Source organism: Acomys minous (assembly GCF_964271855.1).
Source record: "Acomys minous genome assembly, chromosome: 11".
Lineage (NCBI taxonomy): Eukaryota > Metazoa > Chordata > Mammalia > Rodentia > Muridae > Acomys > Acomys minous.
Window position 1 is genome coordinate 4,517,265 of NC_140492.1, and position 13,428 is coordinate 4,530,692.

General features: G+C 50.2%; 1 protein-coding gene across 2 annotated transcripts in view; it reads left to right on the plus strand.

The window, feature by feature from the left end:
* The first annotated feature begins 7,712 nt into the window (after nt 1-7,712).
* Nucleotides 7,713-13,428, plus strand: part of CLDN14 (claudin 14) — an 89,321-nt gene continuing 83,605 nt past the window's right edge. The window contains exon 1 of one of the 2 annotated variants that reach the window (XM_084801418.1): nt 7,713-7,854. The gene's annotated coding sequence lies outside the window, so the exon portion shown is untranslated. The remainder of the gene's footprint in view (nt 7,855-13,428) is intronic. The other variant, XM_084801416.1, reaches the window with a different exon arrangement.

A 13,428-nucleotide genomic window follows, 5' to 3' on the forward strand; every position in this document is an offset into this window, starting at 1 on the left:
TCAGGAGGTATTTTCTCTCAAAGCCCACCCTCAATGGCATACTTCTTGCAGCAAGGCCACACCTCCTAAATGTCCCCCAAACAGTGCGACCAACCAGGGACCAAGCACTTAAGTGCCTGAGGCTATGGGGGACATTTCTCATTCAAGCCAGCACAGATGCCTTCCAGAAGCAAACGGGCTTTCTCGTCAAGTTCTTTTCCTGCAAAGTACAGTTTGAGGGCCCACGCGTGTAGATGGTGCCCTGCGGACAGGGATGCAAAGACAGTTGCAGCACCCTTCAGCTGGGAAGAGGTAGGAGACAGATGAACAAGTAGATGTGGAAGCCGGCTCCATGATGCCAAAAGGCTTCGTCTCTGGAGACAGCCGGTTCCCCGGAACATAGCCTGTGTTCCATCCTGAGTGAGGAGGAGAGCATACCTCACCAAGAAGGGGCGTGTCCTCAGAGGAGCGGTGTACTCAGCTGTAGGCGGAGGGGGCTCAGGGAGTGCCTGGAATGCTGAAGGGTGGCTGCAGTGGTGAGGGGTGGCTGCAGTGGTGAGGGGTGGCTGCAGTGGTGAGGGGTGGCTGCCTTGGTGAGGGGTGGCTGCAGTGGTGAGGGGTGGCTGCCTTGGTGAGGGGTGGCTGCAGTGGTGAGGGGTGGCTGCAGTGGTGAGGGCTGGCTGCAGTGGTGAGGGGTGGCTGGAAGTGCATAAGTATTTTCCATCTTCAAGTCCCACTGCTCAAAACCCAAACTTCTAGGAGACAGATAACTGTCGTGGGCCCATCTGCACCCACTCATGACCTTGTGCTGAGCAGCCGAGGCCACAGGCAAAGGTACAGGAGATGCAATCCAGGGACCACTGGCAGAGGAGGAGGACAGCATACACTGGACACTCAGTGCAGCCATGTTTCTGCCTACTTCAGGATGGCCTGGTAAGGCAAAAGAAGACAGGCCAGCCATAGGGTCCCCAGCAGGGTGGCCGGGAAGGATGAGGGGGCAGGAGATATTGGAGGGGTACATGTGTTGTCTCTTCACGCCAGGCTCTCCACCCCATGGAAAATGATGTCACTGTTTATGGTTTGTTGCAACAAGCCGCCTTACCTAGGGATGAACACGTCAGCTCAAGAGTCATCGCAAGATGGACAATCTTTCCCCACCAGACACTTGATGCTCTTTCCCCTGAGTCAGCACAGCCAGGATGTGGTACTGATGGGACTTCAGCCCCGACTGACGCGTCCTCGTGTAGCCCACACCTCATTGCTGATAACTGTGGTGGCTTCTCGCTTTCCATTGTTATTTATGTTACACACACACACACACACACACACACACACACACACACACACACCACGGGAAATGAAAGTGGGGCTTTTGGTTTTTGGATATTTTTAAATTAAATATTCACTTCACATCCTGGTTATAACCCCCTCCCTCCGCCCCTCACCCACCCTCCCTCCCTGTTTCCCCCCCTCCCTCCCCACCCCAGTACATCAAGTCGCATCCCCTTCCCCTGTCACCCAGCGAGGCAGCCCCACCAGGGGAAGACAAACAAACACAAACAAACAAAGCAGGAAGCACAGCCCATGTCAGACCCAGGCCCCACTTCCCTCACTAGGTGACCCACGTGATGACCAAGCTGCCCATCGGCTACATCTGTGGTCCCTGGCTGGAGCCCCAGTCTCCCACGTCCCCCTGGGCCCTGGTTAGTTGTCGGTCCTCTCCTAGAGCTCCTGTCCCCTCTGAGTCCTCCACCCTTCCCCACACCCCCGGCTCTTCCCCAAGATTCCCTGCGCTCCCCACCCCATGCTTGTCTGTGGTCTACACATGTGCTTCCATCAGCTGCTGAGTGGAGCCTCTCAGAGGGCAGCCGTGTTAGGCTCCCATCCGCAAGCACAGCAGAGCATCCTCAATAGTGCCAAGGGCTGGCTGTCTCCCATGGTGGGTCTCAGGTTGGACCAGGCACCACTGGACTTTTTCTCAATCTCTGCTCCATCCTTGTCTCTGCACATCTTGTAGGCGGGGCGAGTCCTGGGTAGAAGCTTCCGTATGTGGGTTGGTGTCCCCCTCCTTCAGCTAGGCACCCTATCTAGTTAGAGGGTGCCCTGTTCAGCCTCCTTGACCCCTGCTACAAGAGTCACCCTCATATCGTCCCAGCAGCCTACCTTGTCCTAGGTCTCCAGTTTGTCACAGAGAAGCCGCAGTCTATGGGCTTTTTTCCCCTCTCTGAAAGCCCTCTGTCCTCCCGCCCCCACCCACCCCAGGTGTGACAGCGACCCTCATTTCTCTCCGTGCTCCCTCTCTTACCCTGTCCCCTCTCTTTAACCACGCCCCAGTCTGCTCTATTTCTACTTCTGAGTGAGATTTGAGCATCCTCCCTTGGGTCCTCCTTGTTACTTATCTTCTTTGGGTCTGTGGATTGTAGCATGGTCATCCTGCACTAGGTGGCTAAGATGAAAGTGGGGCTTTTGTAATAAATTAGAACATATTCCATACTCAGTATGCTTGGCCCTCTATACCAAGAGACAAAATGAAAGCAGAAAAGGGCGCTGAGGTGAGTCCCCAGCTACACAGCAAGGCTGAACAAATCAGAGCCCAGGCTCCTCCAGACCCCCCCCATGACTGTTGCATTCCCAGAAAACAGCACACAGCACACATTGCATTCACGGGGAGCCTGTCTCCAAGCTCACTCATAAGCAAGTCCTCACCTATATGAACACTGCCATAGAAGAGAAACTCTCCTTGGAGGGTTGCTGCTCAGACTCATCCCGAATGGAGCCCCAGGTCCTGGGTGTTGCCCCAGGGTCAGCCTGCTAATCAAAAGTTCACTCTTTAATCCCAGCACTGGGGGGGGGGGGGATGGAGGGGAGGGGGATGGGCGCTGTGAGTTTGAGGCCAGCCTGGTCTACAAAGTGAGTCCAGGAGAGCCAAGGCTGCACAGAGAAACCCTGTCTTGAAAAACCAAACCAAAAAAACAAAAGTTCAATCTCCAGGGTTGGTGAAATAAATGGTGTGGAGGGTCAGAGTGTTTGCTGTGCCAGCACAGAGGGCTGAGTTCAAATCCCCAGAGCCCGTGTCTGACACCAGGCATGACTGTGCGCATGCCTGTAAACCGCAGTGCTGTGGGAGTGGGGACAGGAGGGTCACTGTGGCTTTTTGGCCACCAAGACAGCTGACTACAACCCAGTGAGAGGCCCTGTCTCAACGGAACAAGACAGAGAGCGGTAGAGCAGGACACCCAAGTCCTCCTCTGGCCCCTTAGCATGAATTCCAGTGTTTTTGTAACACACATATGTGTGCATACACACACACTCGCACACACACACACACATACACGTAAAAAAAAAACAACAACAACAACAAAAAGCTAAAGTATACTCCCCAAGGAGGAAGGGTCTAAAGACGGGGTCTGGGTTGGGCGTAAAGAAAAAACAAGATAGGATTATGGGAGAGAGAAAAAAGAAAACCCAATATTGCATGTCCTTTTTCTGAAATGTGGACCTTAATGTACACGTATGTGAATGACATGAAGGATCATGGGAGTGACCTCTAATGATAAGTGTGTAAAAACCTTATAAAGAAAAAAACTTTATGAAGAAACCCATTATATACTATACTTTCCAGACACAGACATTTTTGTCTCAGCTCAAAATCTTCCCTTAGGGGGCTGAGAACCGCTGACCCACGGGACTTTACCTATGTGCCCCACCTGGGCGTCCAACCCCAGGAAACACGGCCTCTCTCAGATTGTAGCTGCCCGATGAGCACATCAAGTGTTGCACAGGCCACACTCACGCCAAAGATTATCTGCCGTTCACCTGAAGCTGGGGCTTAATGCAGAGTCCTGTGTTTTGTCAGACAACCCTGTGACAATACGAATTCTTGAGAACAGGTCGCGTGGACACAAGTGCACTAGTCAGCTCTGTGCGACTACAACAGAGTATCTGAGTACAGCTAACTTACGAAGTGAAAAGGGTTACTTAGCTCACAGCTCTCCTGCAACCCTGGCTAGCCTTGAACTCGCTTTGTAGGTAAGAACGGCACTGAATTCCCCCTCCCGCCTCCACCTCCCACGTTAGGCGTGCACCACCCTACCCAGGTTCAATCCTTGTTGGGGACTGAACGCAGGGTCTCAGGCACGCTAGACAGGTACTTTACCTACCAAACTACATTCTAGCCTCAAGAGCTTTAAAGTCGCCCTGTACCGACAAGCCAGGGGGGGCATCTAGAAGAGAAAAGGTTGGTGACACACCCTGGGTCTAATGCAGAGTGGGTGGATCCTATGTGCGCCCCCCCCCCCCGCCCCGTGCCTCAGCCACTCACTCTGTTTCCTGGGTCCACTCAAGTTCCAGGGATGAGCTGGAGCAAAGGGGTCACACTGGGGTGTAGGGCAGTGAGGACAGTGGGAGGGGCCACTGGGCCTGGAGTGTGGGAATATTGTCTTGGTTTGCTCTTGACTCCTCCCAGGAAGGTGAGAATGACAGAGGGGACTCCTGGTAAGGTGGGGGGCGGGGGTAGGCGGGGATTCTCAGCTAAAGGTGTGTTTGTATTTGTACAGGGCTTACCAGAACCGGCCCTCAGGAAACTCAGCTGTAACACCCTTGGGAATGTTCTCTCCAACAGCAGGAGGGAAGAGCCTGGCCTGGCAGCTGCGGTCAGCTTGGTCACCATTTCCCTGGGAGCTAGAAGCTGAGAGGAGATGGGGTGGCCTGCTGGCTAGGGAGATCTTGCCCTTGGAGATCCCCGGCTGGGGGAAGGGGGTGTATGGGGCTGGACTCATGAGGAGGGTCCTTGAAAAGACTGAATTAACAGATCTGCAGTTACACTTTGGGGTGGGGAGGGTGGGGGCAGGAAAGGAAGCTGGGTCTCTATTGACCAGTACACAATCTCAACCTAACCTCCTCGCAGGACTAAGCCCTCCCACTTAGGAATCCTGAGGAGCTTTTTAGAAAAGCCTGTGTGGTCTTCTCTGAGGGAGTCTGCCTCTGCAGGCCTCAAGCGACTGGGGGGGGGGGGTGGTCCTGAGCATCTTCACAAAACTCCCCCGCTGTAGGGGGCTGTGGGGGGCCAGCTTCAGACACCTGGTGACTTTGCCAGTGCAAGCTAGTTGTTGAGTCACTATTTTAAAAGTTAAGCCGTATAAATTTACAATTAAATAAAGACTATCCCAGGGACGGACTAAATGGAGTTTGTGTTTGTTTGTTTGTTTGTTTTTGAGACAGAGTCTCTCTGTGTAGCCTTGGCTGTCCTAAACTCACTTTGTAAACCAGGCTGGCCTCAGACTCACAAAGATCCACCTGCTTCTGTTTCCCTGAGACCTGGGATTAAAGCCATCGTGTCTGGCTTAAATGGTGCTTTTTTTTTTCTTTGATTTTTTTTTTTTTAAGTCAGTGAGGCAAGTAGCACAACTATTAAGAAATACTGGGTTTTAGAAACTTCCCGGAGTGCTGGGATTACAAGAGTGTGCCACTGTGTCCAGTTCAGACAATGCTTTCTGATCAGTGGTGTGGCTGAGACTGGAGTGTGTGGGAGATATCCAGGAAATGCAGCTTCAGACATGTTTATCCTCCTGTGCTGGCTCAATGAGGACCTGAGTTTTGCATCATCATCTTTCTACCTTAGGACATCTCCTTCTGTCTGCTGGGACATCCCAAAGACGCAGGGAAGTCCCCCCTCTCTCCTGCTGCTTGCCAGCCGTCTTGGGGCTCCTTGGTTCACGCAGCATCTCTCCAGTCTCTCAGCTCTGAGACCATGGTTTACTCCTTATATAATAACACCAGTCATGCCGGGCGCGGTGGCACTCAGAGGAAGGACAGCAGGCTACCAAGAAGAGACTTGATGCCCTATGAGCATATACAGGGGGAGGAGGTCCCCCTCAGTCACAGTCATAGGGGAGGGGAGTAAGGGGAAAATGGGAGGGAGGGAGGAATGGGAGGATACAAGGGATGAGATAACCATTGAGATGTAATATGAATAAATTAATAAAATTAAATTTAAAAAAAGAAAGTCTACTCCTGTTTGAAGATTTCCTATTCTTCAGTGTGGTCATCTAGCAGTGAGCGTGTCTCAGCCCCCGTGCTCACTCCTAATCTCCACTTCTCCTTTCTGAGGTTTACAGCTTGCATACACACCTCAGCTTAGAACTAGCTGCAGGCCAGTGTCTGCCTGGCTCCCACCTCACATTATGATGGGTCCTCTCTCTCTCTCTCTCTCTCTCTCTCTCTCTCTCTCTCTCTCTCTCTCTCTCTCTCCCTCTCTCTCTGGTCTTTCCAGACAGGGTTTCTCTTTGTAGTCTTGGCTGTCCTGCATTTGTCACAGAGATCCACCTGCCCGGCTTTAGAGACACTTTCTCAATTGAACCTACCTCCTCTCATATGACGCTGGCTTGTGTTGAGCTGTCATAAAAACTAGCCAGGACAAATTAAGTCATGTCATTAGCTGGAGACCTAAGTAGAAAGAAAAAGGAGCCCCTTCACCAAAAAGGCACTCTGTTCAGCGGATGGCCTTAGAACTTGAACCCCACTATTTACTCTCTGAGACTTTAATTAGCATTTGTGCACATGTGTGAGTTAGCCTGTGCACCTGTGTGTTGTCCGTGGACATCAATATCAAATGTCTCCCTCAAATACTTTCCACTTTGCTCACTGAGCCATCTCTCCATCCCCTAATTCGTCAGGATTTCTAAACTGTCTTTAAAGATCAAAACAGAGACAGAGCACATACGGTGCCTAGCCAAGGTCACTCAGGAAGTGGGGAGGAGAGCTGGGACTGGCGAGCCTGCGTGGCTGCGTGGCTGCGGGCTGCTTTGCTTTCTAGTCAGCCTTGCACTTCCTTGGTGCTCAGGGCAGAGCCTCTCACTCCGAGGCGTCCTGTGTACATCATAGGATAAGCTTAGACGGTACATAGAGCTAGTAACGAAGTGACGAGCAACAGCGGGTATGCCCAGCCGTAAGCCGGCTGTGGAATAAGGTGAGCCTTGTCTTCGGCTGGACAAACCTATTCTAGGCTCGGGCTTCAGCAGCACAGTGGAGGTGAGCGTGAGCGTGCAGGTGAGCGTGCGGGTAGCGCACAGGTGAAAGGACAATTCTTGCCACTTTCCCCTGGTAATAGAGTTATTTACATGTAAATTACGCATCTCTCTGCCTTTCCCTCTGAGCCTTGCTGTCTCCCCCCCCCCCATTTGCCTAAGGAGCCGCTCCCTGTGTGCATTTCTCCTTCTGAGAGGAGCTCTCTGGCCACTTGTCATCTTTCTCCAGTCTGATGGTCAGTGCCGGCCCTTCCGCCATATGTATCCCTTCCCTGAACCCCTTCAGCTCTTTGACTTCTCTCTGGATGTTTTCCTGCTCCTTACTGCCACTCTCAATCTGAGCTTTCTTCTGAATTTGGACACCAAGTGTCACCAGCGGTGACCGGCAACAATGAGGCCTAAGAAAACAGGTCATTTGAGCTGCAGAGTCGTCAGCGAAAGTCTCTCAGAATTTGATTGGCCTTTTGTTAAGAGAACAGTGACTCTGTGAGCAGGCCTGAGAGAGACACTGGCCCCATTTAAAGAGGACAGATTCAGAACGGCATGTCCTGAAAGGGCAGCGTTGATAGCTGAAACTAGGTGTGCCTCGGGCCGGGCCTGCGGGAAGCCAGAGAGCATCTTGGGCACCAGCAGTGTCTAGACCTGGGAAGGAGAGGGCCCAGTGCAGAGCCAGGTGGATCTGATTGGTAGAGAAGGCGAGCTAGGGAAGTTGCCCTGTGGTGCATACAACCTGCCAGGCAGAAGCAGGAGCCGGGGGCCCCTGGGCAAGAAGCCCCATAAGATGTTCAAGAGAAGTTCCAGACCGGCACGTGGATGTAGCACTGGACCTGGCGGGGGACGCGTCACCACCGTGAGTGCCATTTTGATGTCGTTTTGGCGTTTGTGTCTCTCTCCATCATGGAGAGTCCAAATCGTAGATCAGGCAGCGAAATGGAGAAAGAGGAAGGACATAGAAGGAAGGAGAGGAAGAGAAGCTTCTCTGTCCGGGTGAGCAGGTCGAGTCGGTGCTCATTCACTAACTTGTTTTAGCACGTTGATTGTGAGTCCCTAGAACCCCAGGGCCGTTCGTATACCCAGCCAAGCTCAGGGGAGTACCGGAGAAATAGACAGGCTTTCTTTATCAAGTTGGGGACAAGCGATGATGGCTTGGCTTTGATCACTGAGGACACAGAGGAGCAGTTACTTGGGGTTACATAGGATTTGCTTTCATGTGTGTTACTGGCCAGATTGAATCCCAAAGGAAGCAGAAAGCTTGGTGGGCTGTTGGACAGAGTCACTGGGGTCCTCATCACACCCTCCACGAAGGAGTACCACAGACGCTCATCCCGGGGGTCGCCTCACTGGAAGGGGTGGTGGCCTTATTCCTGCTCCAACAGCAAGGCAGCAGCTCCTTTCTCCAGGCAGGAAGTGAAACAGGTACATCCCAGAAGATTATCATCCAGGGTTGTGGTGTCATAAATTCTGTCCATAAACCAGTGTGCAGTATGTCTGGGAACGTGTACACCCATGGACAGCACTTAGGTTCCCCGTGAGTGGGGTCTTCAATCCCAGAAGCTGTCTCTGCTAACAAGCGTGACCCCAGAAGCTCACCGATGATTGCTTTGCTCTCTTTTGCTCACGGTGTCCTGAATTGCATAGGATCAGGGCCGGAATAAGGATTTCTGGAGGCCACGCCCCCCGGATCAGAATCCTAGTGCCAGGCTATTTCACTTTCCTTTGCCTTCATTCCCTCGTCTGTAAAACGGAGACGTGACAGTCCTTACCTCGCAGAGTTGCTGGAGAGATAAGGTCAGGTGGCACAGGCAGGCTGCGTGGTGACATTCAGCAAAAGGCGCATTCAGCAAAAGGCGCGTTCACATCATCTGCCTGACTAGAAGGTCGTCACAGCTCTGCACAGCTAAGCATGGGGGTTAAGTTGGGGCGACTGGGAGACACAAAGGAGTAGACTGGGGTCCTGCAACTGCATGCGCAGATGCTACAGACTGTGGCATCACCATTCATGACCTGGAGTCATTGCAAACGTAGGAATTTAATGTCACGAGAATAGAATTGTTTAAGAAGATAAGCCAGTGGCATAGCTCCATTTTCTTCTTTTTCTATTTGAAATCTGACTTTCGTCTTAAAATTGCCTCTTAAGAATTACGGCCATGGGGAGAGGTGCGAAAGGAGGAAGTGGGGACTTGGGAGCTGGGTCACAGTTTTAAAGGGTTTCACTGCCTATCCTTGGGAGATTCGTGGGAATAAATAAATAAATAAATAAACGGTTTAATCAATGCTCAGTCAGTCGGTTAGGTAGAGAAGCTGGCTTGTCTGCACTGGGAAATTATCCCACCACAGACAGCATAAAGCATTCTGCCGTGCTTTTGTTAGTCAAAACAATTCCCCAGGAACAGAATTCTAAGAATCTCAAGGAGGGCGCCCCTCCAAGAAGCTGTTCAACCCAGTCCACGCCACCGCACACATGAACTCGTGCTGCAGAAACTGAGCTAACCTGGGATCGAGCATTGTTACAGGGAGTGGAGGAAGCCCCAAGTGAGTGAAGTCCTGAGTGACGTGTGTGGCTCACATGGCATGGCCACGCCAGGGACCCCAGAACCTCTGACCCATGGAGTAATGCGATACCTTCCTTCTCTCCGGGGTGGGGGGGGGGAGGAAGGCTCACAGGGAAAGGGCAAGGCCTTCTCTCTGCTCTGTGTGTGGATGTTGAGAGTGTACGCAGAGTACATCGCCCATGGCTTTTCCTCCCTGGACGTTTATGTTCTGAAGGCTGATCTGATAGAGAGACTGGTCCAACCAAGATTAGCTCAGCTGTTCTCCCTGATCCATCTGCAGACCACACACCCCGCCTCCTTGCTTATCTGTATGTAAGAACCCCACCTTTCTGTTCAACCCTGCGTACAAACACTCCTGTCTGAAAGTCCAGTCTAGCCAGCCTCAGCTCTCTCTCTCTCTCTCTCTCTCTCTCTCTCTCTCTCTCTCTCTCTCTCTCTCTCTCTCTCTCTCTCTCTGTGTGTGTGTGTGTGTGTCTGTCTGTCTGTCTGTCTGTCTGTGTCTATCTGTCTGTTTTTTCTTTATTTCCTTACCACCCCAGCAGTCAGGTCTATGTCCCTGCAAGCTGAGCATGGACACAGAAAATGGTTCCTGAACAAGGACAAGAGTGTAGACACTGGCTACAGGACACTCTCATAGGTCAGCTGAGGGAACACTCCAGGGACAAGCACGCTTATACAGATGAAAGGAGTGAGGGAAAAAGAGACAGAAAAAAGAAGAAACAAACATCAAGGAAGAAACAAGGCTAAAGGAATAAACACATAGGTAGAAGGAGTGCAAGTTTAAGTCGTTGGGTGTAAAACACTCCATTTGCCAGCTGAGAGCCCAGACCACCCAATTGCCACTTTTTTTGTCTGTGTGTCTGTCATTTCTTCATCCTCTCACAGCCCCAGTCAAGTCTGTCCCTGAGAGTCATGTAAAGATGTAGCAACTTCTTGTCTTAATACATTTTCTTTTCTTAATGAGGTTTTTATTTGGATATGATTGTTACAAATGAGATACACAGTTGACAGGCATACAGTTCAACAAACTTAGAATTACATACACTTTGGCAACCACCACTGAGAACAAAGTCCATATCTACATCACACCAGGAAGCATCCTCAACCCTCTGCAGCCGGGCTGCCTCTCTCCTCCACCCTTTCTGGTTCCTAAGTTATTTTTGTCTTTGTTTAGATTTCCTATAACGGAATTAGCTATATGCAATGCATTTAGGTTTGAGTTCTGTTGGTTCGTTGTGCTTTGAGGTTTGCCTGATCTGTTGATACGCTGTATTTGAGGTTTGCCTGCATCGTCAAGATGTTTCCACAGTCCATCACTACTCATTGCAGAAGAGTATTTCATCCCATGGTCATTGCATTTCCAGTTTTAGCAACAAAGACTCCTGCTTCTCTTCCAATGGCTCTGATAGTCTCTACAACTTCCAGCTGCGCTGTGTGCTGGCCTGTTGCTAAGCTTTCCTTAATGCAGTTGCTTTTGACTGTTGCACCATTATATTGTGAGTTACATAAATTCTCTGAATTTGTGTTTCTTTTTCAAAATCATTTTAGATATTTGTGGTGTCTTGAATGGGATGTCCCCCACAGACTCTGGTATTTGAATACTTGGTTCCCAGGTGGTGGTGGTGGTGTCTGGGGAGGAAGTGGGTCACTAGAGGTGTCTTTGAGAGTTTAAATCAGAGGTTCTCAACCTTCCTAGCATGCGGATCCTTTAACACAGTTTCACATGCTGTGCTGACCTCCAACATAGAACTATTTTTGTAGATACTTTATAACTGTGATTTTGCTACTGTTATGGATCATAATGTAAATACCTGATATGCAGGATATCTGAAATACGACCCTGTGAAAGGGTCACTCGACTCCCAAAGGGTCTCAACCCGTAGGCTGAGACCGAGCGGTTTAAATCTTTCATCCACTTCCGGTTTGCTCTCTCTGTCCACGTTTGCAATGATGATGTGAGCTCTCGGCTTCCAGCTCTGGCTGCCGTCCTTGCTGCTTGCTGTCATGCCTCCAAGGCCATGACGGACTCTCATCCCTCTGAAACATGAGCCCAAACTAACGCTCACAAGTTGCTTTTGCTGAGACCTTTATCATAGTAGCAGCAAACTAAACATTGCAGTGTGTTCAATCCTTGGTGCTTCTGCACATGCGTTAGTCAGATCATTAATGTCTCTTGAAGACATCTGCTGGGGTTTTTAATGCACTTTCTATAGAACAAGTACATATATGTAAAGAACATAAGTGCCTTGTTTTGGGAGTTGTTGTTGTTGTTGTTGTTGTTGTTGTTGTTGTTGTTGTTTGAGACAGGGTTTCTCTGTGTAGCCTCTGCCTCCTGAGTGCTGGGACTAAAGGTGTGCGCTGCCACCACCCAGCTAGAACATACGTGTCTTAAAACGTTGCTTCTTCTGATCGACAGACATGATGTGTCTCTCCGTTTCTAGGCCTCTTTAGTTTTTCTCAGATTGACCTCAGATTTTCTATAGAGAGACTGTCCTGTCGACCTCTCCGTGATCACTGCCTTGCTCTCTGGCTTGCCCTTCTCACCGCCTCATGCTTAGCTAGCTTCCTAGCTTCGTTTTCTTTTCTTCCTTCCTTCCTTTCTTTTTTTTTTAAGCACATATTAGGAATTGCTCTTTTTGTTGTTGTTTTGTTTTGTTTTGTTTTTCAAGACAGTGTTTCTCTGTGTAGCCTTGGCGGTCCTGGACTCACTTTGTAGACCAGGCTGACCTCAAACTCACAGCGATCCACCTGCCTCTGCCTCCCAAGTGCTGGGATTAAAGGCGTGCGCCACCACGCCCAGCTTTATAATATATACTGTTATTGTTTTTGGATTTTTGGTTTTGTTTTGTTTTAATGTAGGGGTGTATGTATACCCACATGCCAGAAGAGGACATCAGATCCTTTTATGGGTGGTTGGGAGCCAGGAGGTGGTTTCTAGAAATTGAACTCAGGGCCTCTGGAAGAGTAGACAGTGCTCTTAACCTCTGAGCCATCTCTCCAGACCCTTAGCTAGCTTTCTTGTGCAGCCTAGGACTGCCTGCCTAGGGATAGTGCTGCCCCCATTTGGCTGGGTCCTACTGAATCAATAATCAAGACGTTGTTCTACAGACACTCTCACAGTCCAATCTGATCTCGGCAATCCCTCAGTCAAGGTTTTCTCTCAGATGCCTTGGGGCTATGTCAAGCTGACACTTAATGCTAACTAGACAGATGTATCTCTCATATGTATTTAATTAAATTTATTCACAGCTATTTGAAGTTTGTAGTGTGATTGTAAAATAGTATTGATTTTTTTAAACTGGGTGTGGTGACACATACCTTTAACCCCAGCCCTCAGGAGGAAGAGGCTGATGAATCTCTGAGTTCAAGGCCAGCCTGGTGTATAGAGAAAGTCCAGGACAGTCAAGAGATATGCAGAGAAACCCTGTTTCAAAAGGCCAAAATTGGGGAAAAAATTGTTTTTGTTTGTTTTAACCTACCAGGTGGTGGTGGCACACACCTTTAATCCCAGCACTTGGGAAGTAGAGGCAGGCAGATCTCTCTGAGTTCAAGGCCATCCTGGTCTACAGAGTGAGGTCTAGGACAGCCAGGGCTATACAAAGAGAAGCCCTATCTCAAAAACAAACAGCAAATAAGTAAACAAACAAATAAATACTTTTAAAATATTTGTTGCAAGCATGTAAAATAAAATCTGTGGTGGTTTGAATGAAGACTTTCCACACTCCCCACTGCCCCAGTCATGAGTATCTGAACACCTGGTCCCTAACTGGTGCGGTTTGGGGAGGTTGTGGAACGTTGGGAGGTAGAGCCTAGGGAAGGAAGTGAGTCATAGGGGGAGGTGGGGGGGGAGGGGCAGGTGCAGGGGGCCCAGC